The sequence below is a fragment of the Engystomops pustulosus genome, chromosome 7 (genome assembly GCF_040894005.1).
Source record: "Engystomops pustulosus chromosome 7, aEngPut4.maternal, whole genome shotgun sequence".
In the NCBI taxonomy this organism is placed as follows: Eukaryota; Metazoa; Chordata; class Amphibia; order Anura; family Leptodactylidae; genus Engystomops; species Engystomops pustulosus.
This window is the reverse complement of record NC_092417.1, coordinates 69,401,007-69,421,804: the sequence shown is the minus strand read 5'-3', so window position 1 is coordinate 69,421,804 and position 20,798 is coordinate 69,401,007. Positions and strand designations below refer to the sequence as shown.

The window sequence follows — 20,798 nt, the reverse complement described above, 5'->3', positions numbered from 1 at the left end:
CTTCTAAATATTTATTCAAACTATTGTAATGAACAAAAACCATACAACAAGACAGTTGTAGCAGCAGTAACAAATAGTCATACAGTGATCAACATGGTACATAAGAAGGAGACGTGTGGTATACAGGATTTATTTCAGAAGGACATCAGAATAATGTAGCCAGGCTACTTATTGTAACCCAATTAACCTTGACGCTAGACAATCAGACACTTACACACAAATACCAACGTGCTCCTTCTCCATAGGATACGGAACAGAAGGAAATTAGAAGAATTACAAAGCTGAATGGTGATTCACACACCATCTGGACCAAATGTGCTCAAATTTCTAGGGGCACTTTCTGTTAACGATAGGTAGTGAGGAATGACACTGTTTATAAGTAGTATAAGGCGCATAATTCTCTCCCTCTCCCCCAATTTTGTTGACGACAGCTAATAGCCTGCCATCTGCAGGCTATTGGATATCATTACACATAGCAAGCCTACAAGTGTCAGGCTGTAAGCTGCCATGCTAATTGATCGCCACCCTTCGATAAGGTCACAGGTGGCGGCGATCAAAGATGATATTGACCACCAGAAGACAAGTTAGGTGTCGTGGTTGAACAGGACTTAACAGGTTAACTGCTGCAATCTGTACTAGCACAGTCAGCGGCATTAACAGGCGGGTGTCAGCTGTATTTTACAGCTGACACCTGCCATGTACGGAGAGAGCTCAACTTGTGAGCTCTCTCCATAAACCGCCGCAGCAATAGGACGTAATAGTACATCCTGGTGCACGTAGGTAGTTAAACTTACCCATTCTCCAAAACATAACCTCCAGAGGCAAATAGATACAAACAATCTGAAAATTGCCTGACTGCTGGGTTTTAGCTATGCTATAAGCCAATCCAAAGTAAAAAAAAAAAAAAAAAAAAAAAAAAAAAAAAATCATTGACAATGTGCTCCATGGGACTTAGAGACCAGCACGTTACCTTCCTATCAATCTATGGTGTCCGTTATAAGCGGTTCTCAAGTCTCCTGCAACTGTATATTTTCTATCACATACACAGTGGGGAGTCCAACTCCTGACAACTAAGTCCTAACTGACAATTATACAGGGGTTCGGTATACACACACAAACGACTCAAATAGCAATTCATATTGCAGCAATCTTTATTAAACATATTTCATGGACAAATAAGATGTTGCCAAGAGTTTTTTCCTTCTTAAAGACTTCTCAAGTTCTTAATTTCCATTACACTTCAACCTGGGGGGAGACAAAAACATTTCAGACAATATTTTACTGAAATTGCAACATTTCTCTTCTGCCAAATAATTATGAAGAAGAAATACCAACTTCCAGTAGTAGCATTAACAACTGACCAGAAGTCAATAATAGAGATCATTATAGTGGCTGAATGATCAGAGAAGTAGGAAGCCATTTATCCCATGGTTGCAGCTCAGCTCTTTGCACTTACATATCAGTTATAGCTATAGATTCAAGTAGCCATGTTTTGCAGATCTCATCAAATTTCAGTTTTTCATTTAAGGGAATGTATTGCCTTTGTTCTTGACTCAGATTGCAAAATATGTTTTTAATTTACACTTCTAGATTATCTGTACACGATTATGGAGGCTGCCATATTGCCATGGTAATCTGCTCTACAGTCGCCTCCTCTGGCCATCGGCACCGGCAGACTGGAGCCAAGTCACCGCTGTCTAATCGAGAGGTACTGAGGAATCATCTGTTTAGATATTATAAGAAAGGAGGTGATCTCACGGGAAATCTTTGTCAAGGAGCAACCTTTCTAGTAATAAAGCCTCCAAAAATTCCTAAACATAAGGTACAAAGAAGAAAGGTGACCAGAAAAGCCACGTAACACAGATCCTTCTCTAAACTCTTCTAGGCCAAACATAGAAGATGAAAATCTGGGTCAGTGTGAACTTACTCCATCTTATGCTGTTTTTTTGCCTTATGATTGAGTCAAAGAAGTTTGAGCAGCGGTCTTCTTTCTTCTTTGTACATTAGGATTAGTTATTTTGACAGATTTGTCATCAGGATCACATATGTTCACCTAATGACAGGTTCCCATAGACTAATACAATTCCCAATCTGCTTTTAACATGCATTTAAATGTGAGTGGAACCACTGATGTTAAATTTTAACGTACACTCAGCTCCCTGCAACAAGTAAAGGGGGCATCCGAGTCCCAACGTTATCATCTATCTCCTCTGCAAGCTCTTCCCCTTTTGTTAGCGAAGATTTGCTCCACGTCTACAGGAGGGAGGGAGAGGTAGCAGAAAGCAGACAGTGGCTCAGGCGCCCCAATGACTTGAAGCAGTTTGCTGGTAGGAGGTAGGAACTAAGAATGTTTATTACAAAAGAAGATTGGAAAATATTAAAAGGCTATAGGAACCTGTCAATAGGTGAAAGGTGACAGGTTTCCGTTAACCAGAAATAAAAAATAAATATGCATTAGCTATATGACAAAAGGAGTACTACAACATTTTTATACCACAATTAGGATTACAACCCCTACACAAAATTAATTCTTCAACACAAGCAATAAGCCTCACACAAGTATACGGTTAGATACCGATATTAGAGTTGTGGGGCACCTGCTTTAGGGCCAGTTCACTTCTCTGATATTGCAACAGTTCCAAATAAATCGTTAATTGTGAGCGAAAGCCAGGAGTGATGAAATACACATCTGATCTATGTGTAGTCTCTACAAGTGGATTTGAGCCACAATAAAACAATTGATGCAAAGAAAAACTGGCCTCAATGTAAAACTTCTGAAATGAACACAACACTGACTTTCAACTCAGCAGTTCTACATGTAGTCAAGTAAAAAATGAGTTTTCAGGAGTAATCTTGCTTATGTACAGAAGGCCTAAGGCAGGGCACAAACATTACCTTGACATCACTTTCACCCCGCTGTCAACTGAACCAGAATCAAAGGACTCTTCAGCCACACTGGGTTATCATTCCATATTCTGGGAAGCAGAACTTCCAGAATCCGCGCAGCCCATTCTCCTAAGCTCCCCTTTCATTTTAACCTGAAATAGAGGAAAACATGTCACACAATAAGTCAGGTGTAGTATAAGATTGTCTAGTCCTATTTTTTTCACATCCTATTAGTTGGCTTAGTAAAAATGCACCAATATCCTGGCACACTTTGGCCATATTATTTGAAACTTGCTATGTTTCAAGGCGTAACCATAACATTGCTGTTGTAAAAATCATATAGTGTCCACAATCTGTCAAAACCTGGATAAATATTGCCTAAGGCGTTTGAGACAGTATTCAGTCACAAACAGATCAATCTGCCGCACTGTGCACATATATTACATGACTTGTCGTGTGTGGTTTACAAGCTGGGCTAACTTCATTTATCAAAATAAGGGTCTTTCACTGATCCTTTTCAATATGTACATGTTTTTCATTAAAAAACGGGTTGTATTTATGTAACAAGGGTGAACCCATCAATATAAATGTGTAAGACAGGAGACATCTGCACAATGCTCATAAGGCACTGGTACAAAAACCAAATTTTCCATCTTTTACTCTACCTCCAGTTCTTACGCACCTGCAAACAATGTACAACAGGCACGCCTTTGTGGGAGGGATGAACAAGACAAACTAATTAAAAAAAGGAACACAATGGGAAAAAATATAAACACCTATACACACAAAGACTGGACATGTCATTACCTGTTGGAAAGGTTTTCTGCCACTATAATCACCGATACGGCTTACATTTTGATTGAAAAAACTGCATTAAGAATAAAACACAAAAACATTTAAAGGACTTCTAGCATCAATTTATTGATGGCAGAACGTGTCCTACTAAGGGCTTATAAATATATGTCGCAATATTGGCTAAATAGTTAGAAAAAAACATGCTAATTAGGCTGGGGTACTCCGGCTATGTCACCAGAGCGTCTCGAATTTTAGTTTATTTACTCCCCTGTTGCGTTGCCGTTTGCTGCTCAATGTACTGTCACCAGGGTAATGGGGAAGTGAATAAATTAAAATACAAGCCACTCAGGTGATGTAGTCAGATTGCCACAGACTCATTAGTATAATTTTAGAACTCTATATTGCACACCACCACGGCAAATAAAGTCATGATAAAAGAAGTCCTGAGGAACATCATTCTTAAGGAACTTAAAGGACATCTACCATCAGTTTTGTGTCCTACTAACACTACACAATAAGCTAAAAATCTGAACCAAAAGATCACACCAGAGAGATGTTGTATTGTTTGTCGTTCCAAACCATGGGACAGTTTGATACCATCATATTAGTAGAATCCCAATCAAAAGTATTCCAGGTTTATAAAAGTACACGCCTTAAAGGAGATCTAGCACCAGAACAGGGATTGTAAAGCAAACACACAGACATACTGGTGTGTGCCCCCTCTGGCAGGATCTGCCGTTCTTTTAGCTTTCTATGCCCTTGTTTTTATCATTTGTATAATATTTAAAGGCCTTTTTCTTAAAAACAAGGGAATAAAAAGCTAAAAGAACAGCAGATCCTGCCAGAGGGGGTGGACACCAGTATGTTAGTGTGCTTGGTTTACAATTCTGTTCTGGTGCCAGATGTCCTTTAATTGTGTCCCATGATCATTTCAAATGGCATGCGTTTGTTAATATGGTTATATCTTCTATTATAATTCAGCGTTACAAGAGTCACTGCTGCACAGAACCCCCCCCCCCCCCCCCAAAGAATTAGCAAGTGTCAGTCTTTTATAATCTTGATACATTGGTATCATGTTGGTCTCAGTGTAGGAGAAGAGTCACTGTACACATCTCATGGACGAGACATGCTAGGGCTCTTTTCCACTATTCTCTTCCTCTGGTTCTTACGTGCCGGCTCACAGCAGTCTGCGGGCACGCCTTTGTGAGAGGACATACACTACACAAGAAACAACATACAAATATATATAGTAAGGGAAACCCAAGATATGGACTGGTTGCTGAAAGTTGTCATTACATACATAGCACTAGAGAACGTTGTACACCGATTAGGAATGAAAAACCCCATCAATAATAAATGCAATAAAATGGGTTAAGCTGCAAAGTTGGGATAAATGTCCACATTACACCAGCGAAAATACAGCTTTAGGCAACATGCAAACAGACTTACATTTTTGCTGTGGAAATATTTTAATGATATGTGCAGTTTTAAGCGCTGCTTGTGAGTATTTGGAATAGAAACTACTTTTGTATATATTTAGTATGCCATTGTATGTATTTAATGGCACTATATGTCCATGTATTCCACACATTCTAGGGTTCTATTCGTATATAGGTTCTCGCAACATCAGTCGCATCTTCTGTGTAGAAGCCTGAAACTGGAAGGATTTGGACGCTGCGAAGATCCCAATTGATTTCTATAAATATTACTAATTCCTACTCATGTGATGTGTTCATAAATAACTTTTCTGGAATGGCGCCTCTTTACATCTGAGAGTTGAGCGCCGGCCACCTCTGAATATTAGACTTGTGTGGGGAAAGCTGGAGGAAGCCTTCTGGCAGGCTTACTACAAGCTGTATTGTTAGGTCCGATTCCGCTGGTCAAGGTGGCTAACATGGGTCTGTCTATGGCAGGCGACTTAAGACAGACAAAACAGATCCAACAAGAAAATTTACCTAGACATCAGCTTTTCTCTTCAGCCGCTGCAGGATGTGTGAAGGAAAGAAGACTTTAAGCCTGTTCACCAATAATCTGAAACCGAGAAAAACTTATCTGATCTGACTTGATATCACAATAACTCTACACGTTATCATTGCCTTAATTACTCTGATCCTAATGGACATACTACATTCTACTCCACAGCAGCACTCACTATGCTGTTACTGGAGTAACTGGTGGAGACTAAACAGTCTTAAACTACCGCAGATTTATCTGGTGTAGAATACTACTGAGTATTCTAGCTCTGCACCGGTTTACTCACCGACACTGTGCTATATCAACCCCAGTGTGTGTACATACATTATATTACTTATCCGGAATTAGATGATGTATTATACTACAGAGCTGTACCCACTATCCTACTGGAGGAGTCACTGTGTACATACATTACACATCCCGCATTGATCCTGTATTATAGTCCAGTGCTGTACCCCCTATTCTGCTGGTGGAGCCACTGTGTACATACATTACACATCCCGCATTGATCCTGTATTATAGTCCAGTGCTGTACCCCCTATTCTGCTGGTGGAGCCACTGTGTACATACATTACACATCCCGCATTGATCCTGTATTATAGTCCAGTGCTGTACCCACTATTCTGCTGGTGGAGCCACTGTGTACATACATTACACATCCCGCATTGATCCTGTATTATAGTCCAGTGCTGTACCCACTATTCTGCTGGTGGAGCCACTGTGTACATACATTACACATCCCGCATTGATCCTGTATTATAGTCCGGCGCTGTACCCACTATTCTGGTGGAGCCACTGTGTACATATTTACAATACTTATCCTGTACTGATCCTCACTTAGATCCTGTATTATACTCCAAAGCTGGACTCACTATCCTACTGGAACTTATCCCATGTAACCTCCTATATTAAACTCCACAGCTGCACTCACTATGCTGCTGGTAGAGTCACTGTGCACACATTATTCTGCATTCATGATAAGATGCTTACTGAATTAGAGTGCAATGATATAACGTCTAACCACCTTCCTTTACTACCAGAGGTATCATAATGCCTGATCTAACAATCTCATAAGATTTTTATATATAAATGTGTAAGACAGGAGACATCTGCACGATGCTCACGTAGACCAGGTGAAAACACAAGTCCTCCATCTTTTACTCTACCTCCAGTTCTTACGCACCCGCATACCATGTACAACAGGCACGCCTTTGTGGGAGGGATGAACAAGACATAGCGGAAGGGGCAGCGGTCATTATTACCTCTTCGGAAGGTTATCTGTTTCTTTAAATTCAGAATTGGCCTCCATCTTGACAGCCGAGACCTGTGAATAATAGAAATGCCAGATCTTTCCATGTAACACACACATGATACATACAAAGCACATCACCCATATTACCAAGGACAATTCTTAAAGGGGGAGTCCACTCTCCGACTGCCACCTTGCACATTTCTAATGTACGTTCATACAACCGATCGCAATGTGTCTCCCACAGTCTCCCCTGCAGCACCACGTACACACTGTCTCTGCACACATCTCACGTGACACCTGAACCGCCATCATGCAGGGGTGACCCGAGAGGACTGTTCACACTATGAGACACTCGCACCAAAGCATCCTGCGGTTACACATCATATACATGAGACCTCCCGGCCACTGACTATAGCGGATCACCCACCTCCAGCGAGCGGATGGCAGCAGATTCACCCGCCTGATCCCCGGCTCTAAGCAGCAGCATGGCGGCTCCTAGAGATGACGTCAGGGGAAGGGGCGGCGCAGGGGAGGGGACTGTGTGCGCGGCAGAGACCGCGAAATGACGTGCGAGGAAACGCGATAGTGGGTTTAAAAAAAAAAAAGGAAGGAGAGGGAGATGTTTTTTTTCCATCTTTAGTGGAGGGCATAGAGGGAGGGAATGTTCTCTATTGGATGGGACTGCATGGTGAAGGGGATAAAGGGAGGGAAGTCATGTTTTATGTGGACTGTGTTGTGATAGTTTTATATGTATTCTCTCATAAGGGCTCAGGAGGGTAAAGTGTTTTACATGGGGCTTCATGTCGGGAAAACTAAAGAAAGTGTTGTTTTGGGTTTTTTTAAAGGAAACCTACCACTTTACAATCAATCGTACTTACAAGGTTGATGCCACACATGACGTTTTGAAACCGTTTTTGGTCCGTTTTTAAGCAGTCCGTTAAAAAACCCATTTTTTTAAAAAACGCATGCATTTTTTGAAAACGCATCCGTTTTTGACAGGTTTTACCAATTATATTAATTAAAACTGGTCAAAAACGCATGTGTTTTTAATAAACTGATGCGTTTTTTAACAGACTACTTAAAACAGGTTCAAAATGCCATGTATGGCATCACCCTTAGCCTCCAATTCCTTGTACCACCGTGCGCCGAAGCTGCTTAGAATATAAAGATTAAAACAATGTTAAAAAGCATTACAGCACTTTATTGAAATAACGAAGATATGCTCCGGCACCAGCTCACCCTGAGCTGGAGCAAGGAATTGGAGGCTTACAAGTACGATTGTGAAGTGGTAGGTTTCCTTTAAATAGAGTGACTTGATATTTTTACATGGGGCTGCGGTCACGTGTACCACTGGCTTATGGGGGCGGGCCTTGACCTGACTGCATATGCATTCCTATGGAAATGTTATCGGTAACTAGAACACATGCTGTGTTCACTCGTGGTGAAGCGTTTTTGAATGTTATAATGCGTGGAATTGCTTTTCTTTATTGCAAACGCATCGGCGTTTCTATGGAACCGCCTGTGATCGGGAACGAGCCGCCGGTGTTTTGCATTAATTTAACGTGAAACACCGGCGGCTCGTTCCCGATCGCAGGCGGTTCCATTGAAACGCTGATGCGATCAGGCCGAGGCCTGCCCTGGTGGGCGCGACTTTGTCTGCGTTTGCAAGTGCAGACAAAGCGCTACGTGTGGCACCAGCCTTAGGGTGAAGACACACTTGGCGTTTTTAGGCCGTTTTTGGGCCGTTTTTAGTTAGAGCGTTTTCAGATCGTTAAAAACGCATGCGTTTTTTTAAAATGCATGCGTTTTTGACCAGTTTGGATTAAGATAATTGCTCAAACCTGTCAAAAAGGCATGCGTTTTCAAAAAACGCATGCGTTTTTCAAAAAGGCATGCGTTTTTTTAACGATCTGAAAACGAAACTAAAAACGGCCCAAAAACGGCCTAAAAACGCCATGTGTGTCTTCACCCTCAGGAGCCCCTTATACCAGGGCAGGCCCTAAGGCACGGAAGGTCATGTCACCCATGAGTCCTCGGGCTAAAACCACTTCCCATGCCCAGGAGGTACCCCAGGGGAGGAGGGGGAGGCTCCCACCTGTTGGACCTGTCAGAAGGCAGGTCATATTGCAGCCCATTGCCCCAATTCCTCAGAGCCCATGGACTGCAGTTCTGCCAGAAGGGTTTCTCTCTATGCTGCCCCAGTCTACAAAGCTACTAGCCCCGACTCTGCTGATGAGCTCCACCTGTGCCGTGTGACTGTAGCAGGGCATCCAAGGTTGGCCCTGCTGGACTCAGGCAGTTGGGTGACCTTGATTAATGCGGCCCTCGTAGACCCCAAACCTGTCACAGGGCGAACAATTGGAGTTCTGCCTGGTCCCTACCGCATTGCTTAATGTCAGGAGTTCGCCCCGGGGGGTCTAAACTGAGGGGGAGGGTATGTGAGAAAGCGAGAGGTGTCATTTGTGAAAACCGCTATCTGTCATACGGGCAGATGAAGGGTGCGTGGTAAAAGCCCTGGATTTGTCTGCAGTAATCCAAGGGTTAATGCAGACATGTGGTAAGCAGGAGTACTCTGTTTGGTCTATGTTGGCCTAGCTAGCACACCTTGGTAATACCACAAGACAAAGAAAGGATACATGCCAAGTGACCAAGACAATACATTCTTTATTCATATAATCAAAAAAACACCACAACACAAGAAGAGAATAAAAACCATTAAAAATGTGAACAGAATAATCTACCACAGGAAAACCAAACATGTGATAGTGTTAGTCATCCTGGGACCACCAGCTCCCCCTGGAGACTAAAGCCTTATGTAACACAAAAAGGGATACAACAATATTATCCTATAAGGCAGTGATGGCGAACCTTTTAGAGACCGAGTGCCCAAAATGCAAACCAGACGCAAAGCGCCAACACAACAATTCTAGCATTAAATTATTAAAATCTTCTTGCTCCGTGTTATATCACAGCTTTCCACGGTCCGGAGGACACCAATATCATTGACAGAAGGAGGGAGAATTGCCATTGAAGCTTCCCTGAACAGGAAGAATTGTGGGGCCAAGAGCAGGAGCTTCATTGGCTCCAATGATAATCTGACCATGCCAACACCTTATCTTCCTGCAGTCTCAGGTAGACCCAGATACTTCATGTCCTGGGCTACCTGGGCCTGCAGGAGGATCCCTCAAGTCCTATCTGGTTAATTCTGTGCAGGGCAACAGCCTGAGTGCCCACTGAGAGAGCTCAGAGTGCCACCTCTGGCACCTGTGCCATTGGTTCGCCAACACTGCTATAAGGGATTACACTTTGGGCTAGGGAAAATGCGGTACCAATATATAATGTAAGCGGATTGCAAAAAAGTCACAAAAAAAGGGGGGTATTTTTTGTATAGAGCAAAAAGTAAATAAATAGATGGTACCACACTGCTAACCTAAATCAAGAGATAAGCAAGTATTACCTGTGCGGCAAACATACACACAAGAGGGAGCTGGGGATAACCGCCCCACATGTATCGCCACCTGCTGTGGCTTCCTCAGGGGTATCTGTATAGTGTGGTGCGTCCATTTATAAAGGAAGATCCCATGTGTTGGTAGTGAGCAATATTGTATAAAAAATAAATAAATGAATATTAAATAGTGAACTAACCTATAGCATGTAATATACTTACATAACATACATTCAACCAAACAACCAGCATATGCAGAATGAATCTGAGTATTAGAGATAAACAACATTATGTGTGATTAGATGATGTTAAGTGAGTGGTTGCATGGACTACGTGCCCACAAAGTGCAAGTGCGTGTGTAACAATTTAAGTGCTAAATTGTACTACAGTGAAGTAAAATGGATGGATGAGGGCGAAATAGTCAATGCCAGGTAGGATACCCACCCATGGTATGATGCTCATAGGGATCAACAGGATATAAAAAGAGATTCAAGAACATTATTCAAATCGAAGATTAAATATAATATACATGGATACTTATAGTATATACGGTATCAATAAAAAGGTATATTTGAGTCTAGAGTGCGCAATGAGATACAATAGGACATGGAAGGGAGGGGCCAGCCACGGAGGGCCAGCAGGAGAGGTAGAGAGTCCACAAAAGAACGACTATGGTGGTCGTGAGCAAGTAGAGCCTGGTGGATTCCATGGTAAACGAAGCAAACTGATGGGATGAATCCATTTCTGGGATGGTTGTTCAGAAATATATCAAATAGGTGGGTGTCCAGAAGAATTTTGGAGGAATCTAAAGGAATCTAAGAATGAGAAGGGTAAGTACACAAGAACTTGTTTATGTGGCCATGGTGGATGTCCCGTGCAGAACACGAGGAGTGTCATGTGAGTGGAAAGTATACTCACCTGAATGGATTAATATATTATACAGGTGCTAGCAGAAGAGTGGAAATAATGTGTGATTCAAGTGAGGGTGATGGCCCAGTGAGAAAACAAAAGTGACATGGATACCTACCTGCCCTGACTTATCATGTTGTAGTGAATGAAAGTGAGATGGCTCCCTAACCCAAGTGAACCCCATGAACAAAAAGTGAGAGAAGAGGCCAGCACCAATCTGAAAAGGAGGAAAAGAAGAGGCCCATGCAGCGTGAAAACAAACCACAAAAGTGCTGGAATAGAAACTGAAATATGTGTAGGGGTTATAAAGAATTGTGTACCTACCGTTTGTAAAAGCCTGCAAAGAACAAATCCTCATTCATCCCCCGAGGGGCCTTGCAGTCCAGGCGATAAATCCATTTTGATTCTGCCCGTAGAAGGGCCGGTATAATATCTCCACCTCGGATAGTTGTTTGTATTTTCTCAAGTCCAACCACCAGAAGACCACGTGGACTACCCCGGTGTCGAGACAAGAAATGTTTTGCCACTGTTGTTAGAGTCTTCCCTTGTCTGGAGTCTTGGTCTGCATTCATAATGGTGGAAACGTGTTTTTGGACCCGCTTCCTCAGTTCTTGTGTCGTTTGGCCCACGTATAACAACTGACACGGGCATTGTAAGCAGTAAACTACATTTCTGGAGCGGCAGTTAATGTAGGAATATAGTTCATGTTGTTCCTGATTGGAAGGATTGATAAAATTCTGACCTTGCAAAATTACACACATTACAATCCCCACAAGGGTATGTTCCCAATAGACGTTGGCCATGTCCCAGCGGTGTAGAAGGTCTCTGAAAGTGGCTACGTGTCAAAGAATCACGAAGATTTTTGCCCTCCTGGCTACCATACATGGTTTGTCAGGAATGTGGGGTAACAGTCTGCTATCACTCTTAAGAATCCCCCAATTTTTTAGGAGCAGGTTGTACACGTCATGCCATTGGTTGTTGTAATTGGCAACCAACACCGGTTTACTATCTGTATGTTTAATCTTTGGTTGGAATGTTGTAGATCTTTCTGTTGCCCGTGCTCTCTGGTAGGCCTTCGATATCACCTTATGAGGATAACCCTGATACTTAAATCTCGGTGTCAGTTCCCTGGAATGGCTAGCAAATTGCTCCTGTTCACTACAGTTCCTTTTTATCCTCAAGAATTGCCCTACTGGAATGGCATTCCTCATATGTTGGGGATGGAAGCTCGAATAATGCAGAAGACTATTGGTGGCCGTTTCCTTGCGATACAGTGTAGTATGAGTTTTAACTTCCCGGACTGAGATCCGCAAGTCCAAGAAGTCCACAGTTGACACTGATGTTACCGGTGTGAGTCTGATCTGTCATTGGTTGCTGTTTAAGTCCTTTACAAAGTTCTGCAGGTCCTCAAAGGGGCCCTTCCAAAAAAAAGAGAATATCGTCTATAAAGCGAAACCACCCCAAAACATGCTCCCTAAAGGCCGACGATGGGTACACGGTGTTCCCCTCCAACCAACCCAAAAAAGGTTTGCGTAGGAGGGGGCACACTGCGCACCCATCGCCATGCCCATAATCTGACGATAGAACACCCTATCAAAGATGAAAAAGTTGTGTTTTAAGACGAAGCTGAGTAGTTCAATCAGAAACCCATTATGTTGGGCATCAGCACCATCCATATTCTGCAAGAAGTTTACTGCCTCCAATCCTACCTGATGAATGATGTTTGTATATAATGATTCAACGTCCATTGAGACGACCCATAGATTCTCGGTAGGGAGGCTCAGTTCCTTGATTCGTGTAATAAGATGTGATGAATCCCGTATGTATGATGACAAGAGTCTGCAAGAAAAAGTCGATATATATACAAGCCCTCTCACACAACCCACCAATGCCCTTCACAATGGGCCTACCTGGTAGGTTGTCCAGGGACTTGTGCACTTTCGGAAGCATATAAAACGTGGGGGTAACAGGGGTCTTGACTGTCATATACGTTTTTTTCCTTTTTGGTGATAATCCCCTGACATAATGCAGAGTCCAGAAGTTGGTCCATTTTCTTCTTGAAGACATCAGTGGGGTCCGCCGGTAGAATCGCATAATATGTGTGGTTAGACAGCTGTCTTTTTGCTTCACCAATGTAGGAGTCAATATGCCCAACATAATGGGTTTCTGATTGAACTATTCAGCTTCGTCTTAAAACACAACTTTTTCATCTTTGATAGGGTGTTCTATCGTCAGATTTCGGGCACGGCGATGGGTGCGTGGTGTGCCCCCTCCTACGCAAACCTTTTTTTGGGTTGGTGTGAGGGGAACGCCATGTACCCATCGTAGGCCTTTAGGGAGCATCTTTTGGGGTGGTTTCGCTTTATAGACAATATTCTCTTTTTTGGAAGGGCCCCTTTGAGGACCTGCAGAACTTTGTAAAGGACTTAAACAGCAACCCATGACAGATCAGACTCACACCGGTAACATCAGTGTCAACTGTGGACTTCTTGGACTTGCGGATCTCAGTCCGGGAAGGTAAAACTCATACTACACTGTATCGCAAGGAAACGGCCACCAATAGTCTTCTGCATTATTCGAGCTTCCATCCCCAACATATGAGGAATGCCATTCCAGTAGGGCAATTCTTGAGGATAAAAAGGAACTGTAGTGAACAGGAGCAATTTGCTAGCCATTCCAGGGAACTGACACAGAGATTTAAGTATCAGGGTTATCCTCATAAGGTGATATCGAAGGCCTACCAGAGAGCACGGGCAACAGAAAGATCTACAACATTCCAACCAAAGATTAAACATACAGATGGTAAACCGGTGTTGGTTGCTAATTACAACAACCAATGGCATGACGTGTACAACCTACTCCTAAAAAATTGGGGGATTCTTAAGAGTGATAGCAGACTGTTACCCCACATTCCTGACAAACCACGTATGGTAGCCAGGAGGGCAAAAAATCTTTGTGATTCTTTGACACGTAGCCACTTTCAGAGACCTTCTACACCGCTGGGACATGGCCAACGTCTATTGGGAACATACCCTTGTGGGGATTGTAATGTGTGTAATTTTGCAAGGTCAGAATTTTATCAATCCTTCCAATCAGGAACAACATGAACTATATTCCTACATTAACTGCCGCTCCAGAAATGTAGTTTACTGCTTACAATGCCCGTGTCAGTTGTTATACGTGGGCCAAACGACACAAGAACTGAGGAAGCGGGTCCAAAAACACGTTTCCACCATTATGAATGCAGACCAAGACTCCAGACAAGGGAAGACTCTAACAACAGTGGCAAAACATTTCTTGTCTCGACACCGGGGTAGTCCACGTGGTCTTCTGGTGGTTGGACTTGAGAAAATACAAACAACTATCCGAGGTGGAGATGTTATACCGGCCCATCTACGGGCAGAATCAAAATGGATTTATCGCCTGGACTGGAATGAGGATTTGTTCTTTGCAGGCTTTTACAAACGGTAGGTACACAATTCTTTATAACCCCTACACATATTTCAGTTTCTATTCCAGCACTTTTGTGGTTTGTTTTCACGCTGCATGGGCCTCTTCTTTTCCCCCTTTTTAGATTGGTGCTGGCCCCTTCTCTCACTTTTTGTTCATGGGGTTCACTTGGGTTAGGGAGCCATCTCACTTTCATTCACTACAACATGATAAGTCAGGGCAGGTAGGTATCCATGTCACGTTTGTTTTCTCACTGGGCCATCACCCTCACTTGAATCACACATTATTTCCACTCTTCTGCTAGCACCTGTATAATATATTAATCCATTCAGGTGAGTATACTTTCCACTCACATGACACTCCTCGTGTTCTGCACGGGACATCCACCATGGCCACATAAACAAGTTCTTGTGTACTTACCCTTCTCATTCTTAGATTCCTCCAAAATTCTTCTGGACACCCACCTATTTGATATATTTCTGAACAACCATCCCAGAAATGGATTCATCCCATCAGTTTGCTTCGTTTACCATGGAATCCACCAGGCTCTACTTGCTCACGACCACCATAGTCGTTCTTTTGTGGACTCTCTACCTCTCCTGCTGGCCCTCCGTGGCTGGCCCCTCCCTTCCATGTCCTATTGTATCTCATTGCGCACTCTAGACTCAAATATACCTTTTTATTGATACCGTATATACTATAAGTATCCATGTATATTATATTTAATCTTCGATTTGAATAATGTTCTTGAATCTCTTTTTATATCCTGTTGATCCCTATGAGCATCATACCATGGGTGGGTATCCTACCTGGCATTGACTATTTCGCCCTCATCCATCCATTTTACTTCACTGTAGTACAATTTAGCATTCAAATTGTTACACACGCACCTGCACTTTATGGGCACGTAGTCCATGCAACTACTCACTTAGTTTATATTGACATCATCTAATCACACATAATGTTGTTTATCTCTAATACTCAGATTCATTCTGCATATGCTGGTTGTTTGGTTGAATGTATGATGCATGAGCCCATGATAGTATGTATGTGCTGATTGGTGGGGTGATAGATTATATGTTCTATAGTATTTTAAGTATATTACATGCTATAGGTTAGTTCACTATTTAGTATTCATTTATTTATTTTTTATACAATATTGTGTGTCACATACACTGATTTTTATCTTACACTATTTTCACTGTACAACCTTTCTATGTACATTTCCCCCTTGTTTGCATGTATATTTTCTCATGTATACTCTATACAATTTTGTGCCTTTTTTATACATATGATCTGCACAATTTTATAGATACCACTTTTGTAATCTATTTATTTGCAATGTAGGTTTTTATGGCATCCCCCGTTTTGTGCGTGCATTTAGTGTACCAGTTTCTGGTTTGTTTACTTTTTAGAACACAGGGACACTGTGTTGCACCACATTGAGAACACGGGGACACATTTCTCTGTTGCACCACATTGAGAACTCAGGGACACATTTCTCTGTTGCACATTGAGTGCTTGATGCTGGAAGTGAGCTAATTTAGCTCACTACCAACACATGGGATCTTCCTTTATAAATGGACGCACCACACTATACAGATACCCCTGAGGAAGCCACAGCAGGTGGCGATACATGTGGGGCGGTTATCCCCAGCTCCCTCTTGTGTGTACAGGTAATACTTGCTTATCTCTTGATTTAGGTTAGCAGTGTGGTACCATCTATTTATTTACTTTTATTTACCCCCTTTTTTTGTGACTTTTTTGCAATCCGCTTACATTATATATTGGTACCGCATTTTCCCTAGCCCAAAGTGTAATCCCTTATAGGATAATATTGTTGTATCTCTTTTTGTGTTACATAAGGCTTTAGTCTGCAGGAGGAGCTGGTGGTCCCAGGATCACTAACACTATCACGTTTGGTTTTCCTGTGGTAGATTATTCTGTGATTGTTCACATTTTTTTAATGGTTTTTATTCTCTTCTTGTGTTGTGGTGTTTTTTTGATTATATGAATAAAGAATGTATTGTCTTGGTCACTTGGCATGTATCCTTTCTTTGTCTTGTGGTTTGAGCTATTTTTACATGCATTGACCTTTAGACTCTTTACCTGACCTCATTTTGTGCAGTGCTGGTCCCATTTTTTATATTCTGTAGATACCTTGGTAATGTCCGTACTGGGCCTGCTTATTATGGAGTAGGGGTAGGCTGGTAGTGGGACTCCTACTCCATCCGGGCTTCGGTCCTGGGTTTCTGTATAGCCCAAAGGTGCGGGTCGCAGACCTCTTTAGAGCCTGATTTAGTCTGCAGGCCAGAAGCAGTAGGAGAGGCACTACCTGGAGAGCTGAAGGCTGGACCGTGTTCACACAGCAAAGGTAACTGAGTGCCTCCTGCTATTTTGCTGGTCAAGAGCGTGTGCCAAGCAGCCTGGTACATGTATAGTTAGGTGCTGTTATTGTATCAGGCAGTGCCCAGGCGGGCAGGGTTTATGTTGTACTTTGTTATGTGCCTAAGCCAAGGCTGAATTTGTGTTTTGACAAGGAAGTGTGAATAAACACTTGATTCTTGGACTTTAACTCTGCGTGTGTCCCTGCTTCCTGCACTGCTACAAAGCATCTACCAGAGCAATTCCCCACAATGCCTTAATTGGAGAAACTTATAAAACTACGCATGTGGTAGGTTAAAGGTTTCCTGCAACTGTTCAAAGGATTTAAAAGCATTCATATCCAATAGTTGATGAAGGAACCATATTCATTTACCCTCCCATGGTGAAAACCATGTGAACATCTCTGGGAGCCATTGGTTATGCCAGACAAGGCGGCTTTTGAAGATATCCCCGAAATAGGGGCATCCACCTTAGGCACAGTTATTCCAGCACAAAGCATCTTCTGTAGCAAACTGGTATTTGTGTTTAAATGAATTAGAAACCATTAACCTTTTCTCAGGGTCTTTCCAATCATACTGGACTAGAGATGAGCGAGTATACTCGTCCGAGTATACTGCTCGGTCGGGTATTAGCATACTCGGACCGGCTCGTTACTCGGACGAGTATCTCGCCGGCTCGAGATCGAGCAGTAAATTAATAAAATAAATTGAATAAAAGTATTTTTATTGTAAAAAAAAAAAAATATATTACTCATGTTTGCAGATGTTTTACTTGTAAGAACACATTGAAATAACACTATTCTTCACTTTCCAGGTGTTTGCGCGTGTCTCCCGCTAGGTTCAGAGATGTTTGGAACATCTGGAATGTGAAGAATATTGTTCTTTCAATGTGTTCTGCACTTAAATGGTCCTGTATTCACTGTTTTTAATGTTTTAATTCTATTCTTCACTTTGCAGCTGTGCGCGCGTATCTCCGAACCTATCGGGAGACACGCGCGCACACCTGCAATGTGAAGAATAGAATTAAAACATTAAAAACAGTGAACACAGGAGCATTTAAGTGCAGAACACATTGAAAGAACAATATTCTTCACATTCCAGATGTTCGTGCACATCTCCTAACTTAGCGGGAGACACTCGTGAACACCTGCAAAGTGAAGAATAGTGTTATTTCAATGTGTTCTTACAAGTAAAACATCTGGACATTTTTTTTTTTGCACTGTTCTTTTACTGTTCAGTTTTATTAAAAAAATGCTCGGGTCTCCCATTGACTTCAATGGGGCTCGTTATTCGAGACGAGCACTCGAGCATCTGGAAAAGTTTGTCTCGAATAACGAGCACCCGAGCATTTTAGTGCTCGCTCATCTCTATACTGGACATATCATGCACTAGAAATACTTTTATCCTCTTTTCTCTCAGACCTTTAAATAACTTGCCTGTCACTGACAATGGCTGTACTGGATCTTTGTAAGTCCATTGTAGTTCTAACCTCTCCCAGTGTGTCTTCCACATCAAACTGGCACAGAGCAACTCTTCCTGCCTTTCAGTCTCATATTGGGGAAAAAAAACTGCACCTTCCTCACATGACAACATAGAATCCACTGTATAGCTGAGGTGGAAGGCTTTGGTTCTGTGCTGGGTAAAGGGAAAGACTCTCCTCAACCAATCTCATTTTTAATATATACGTCTGAAGGCTACACATCAAATAAGGCCACTCATCTTCCAACACTGACTGAATGCATTTGAACACAGTGCTTTTTTTATATGATGAAGATAGACTTTTTGCAAACACCACATTCCTTAGAAGTTTTCGGATGCGTAGTCTCCTAAAAGACAAAAGCAAAACAACCCAAAGGGACCTTTAGAACCACTTAAATTATTTTAAGCAAGCTAAAATCTGATCAAAAATGAGGAGGGACTAACCAGGGCAGGGGCATCTGGAGTTTCAGCAGCTCTGTGTTTTTCCTGGTGGACATATTGAGATCCAGTACACTGAAGAAATAGCAACACTTTGCATACACCAGCGTCTCCCAGACACAGGCGCCTAAAATGTTGGCTCCCTTACTTCCGGCCACCGCAGTTTACTGTCTCCCAGATAGTGGAAGACGCTGGACTTCAGAGAGAGGAAGCTGCAATAAGCTGCTTTCCCGCCACTAGCGCCATCAGAGGCAGGGGACTTACAGTCGAGAGGGAGCCAAAGCCCCACATGTCCCGCTACATGCATCAGCCCTCCAGCCGGCTGTCCTCTTCCCCGATGCTCCGGCCAGGCTCCTGAGCTGAGCAATACCCGGAACTTGACTGGAGAAGATTCCATCTGTGTCCAGGGACAGAAAACAACTTAGGTAGGAGAGGAGGGAGCTCATTTTAAAGATTGTGGTTTTTTTTTTTTATTCCTGGGGGTGGGGAATCCCTCCTGTCAGTGCCGTTGAGGTGGAGGGAAAATTGCATCTTATCTTCTTTGACACTATCATGACTGTCTCCTACCTCATAAGACAAGGAGGAACCAGATCCACAAGCCTTTTATCTCTGTCACAGATGATCTTCCTTTGGGCAGAAGAAAATCGCCCCTCTCTCAGCTACACATCTCCCTGGAGTAGAGAATATGACAGCGGAATATTTAAGCAGACAGACACTTCTCCCAAACAAGTGGTGCCTTTATAAGTGGATCTTCAGTCATCTAGTATCCCTGTAAAGGTAGTCTCAGACCTTTTTTCTACAAGGGAAACAAACACAAAATGCCATTCTTTCTATTCTCAAGACACAGAGAAACCCCACTATATCCTGTATGCATTCAGCCGTACTTGGAACCAGCCACTAGCGTATGCCGTTCCCCCCAATTGCCCTGATGGCAAGAGATCTCAGGAAAATGTAGCTGTACAAGACCAGAGTAATACGCCAAAATTGGAAAAAGAGGAAATGGTATGCTTTCAAAGTCTATGGCTCTCCAAGATCCCATCCTGCTGCTTTAAGAGGATCTTCTCTTTCAGGGCCCAGAACTTTTAAGGAAAGTAGGAAACCTGTAACTTTTGCTATTTACCACAAGTTATGGAAGATTTTATTTTATTTTTTTTTTTTGTGGAGAAAAAAAAAAAAAGTCTCCTAAAGATAATCCTAAATGTTTGGAGGTCTTAGACTTTCTCCACATGGGACTAGAGATGGGCCTCTCTACGAGCACCTTAAAAGCGCCTTCTATGATTGTTGCCTGATGGACATTATGTGAGTAAAAAGGTGCTGCAAAGTGTTTGAAACCCTCCATCAGCAGGTTGACCCTATCAGTCATAGCAAAAGAAGTCCACCGAAATCCCACTCTGCAGTGACCAAACCAAATTAGCAGAGAAAAGACTAACTCACCTTTGCTGGGGAGCATGGTATGCGGACAGAGGAGAAGTTGTCCACAGTTCATTTTAGTGATGAAACCAAATTAATTAATGAGCGTAATTGGTAAAGCAGTTCCTTAAAACAGAAAACATTGAAACAATGAAATGGCAAGCTCCATCTTTTTCCCAGTGACAGCACGGTGACACGTCTGTGTGGCTAGCATATGGCCGCCATATACAGTTGTGTACAAAGGGCCTTAGTCAAATTTTCTTGCAAATTTATTGTCCCAAGCCTGAAATCAACCAAATTGAACAATTGAAAATTTTCTGCCCTTGAAAAGCAGAAGCTGAAAGACAATGATTAAGAAGGGCTTCCCATAGAATGA

The 20,798-nt window shown here is 42.4% G+C and overlaps 1 long non-coding RNA gene across 2 annotated transcripts; it reads right to left on the bottom strand.

Moving 5' to 3' along the window:
* Window positions 1-1,133: 1,133 nt before the first annotated feature.
* On the bottom strand, window positions 1,134-7,482 carry LOC140070044 (uncharacterized). 2 transcript variants are annotated; one of them, XR_011848883.1, is made up of 6 exons: window positions 7,335-7,482; window positions 6,918-6,979; window positions 5,637-5,712; window positions 3,694-3,754; window positions 2,896-3,038; window positions 1,134-1,245 (listed from the first exon to the last, which is right to left on the bottom strand). It is a non-coding gene; the product is annotated as an uncharacterized lncRNA (long non-coding RNA). The 2 variants fall into 2 exon arrangements; XR_011848884.1 differs by lacking the exon at window positions 7,335-7,482 and adding an exon at window positions 7,055-7,306.
* Window positions 7,483-20,798: the final 13,316 nt, after the last annotated feature.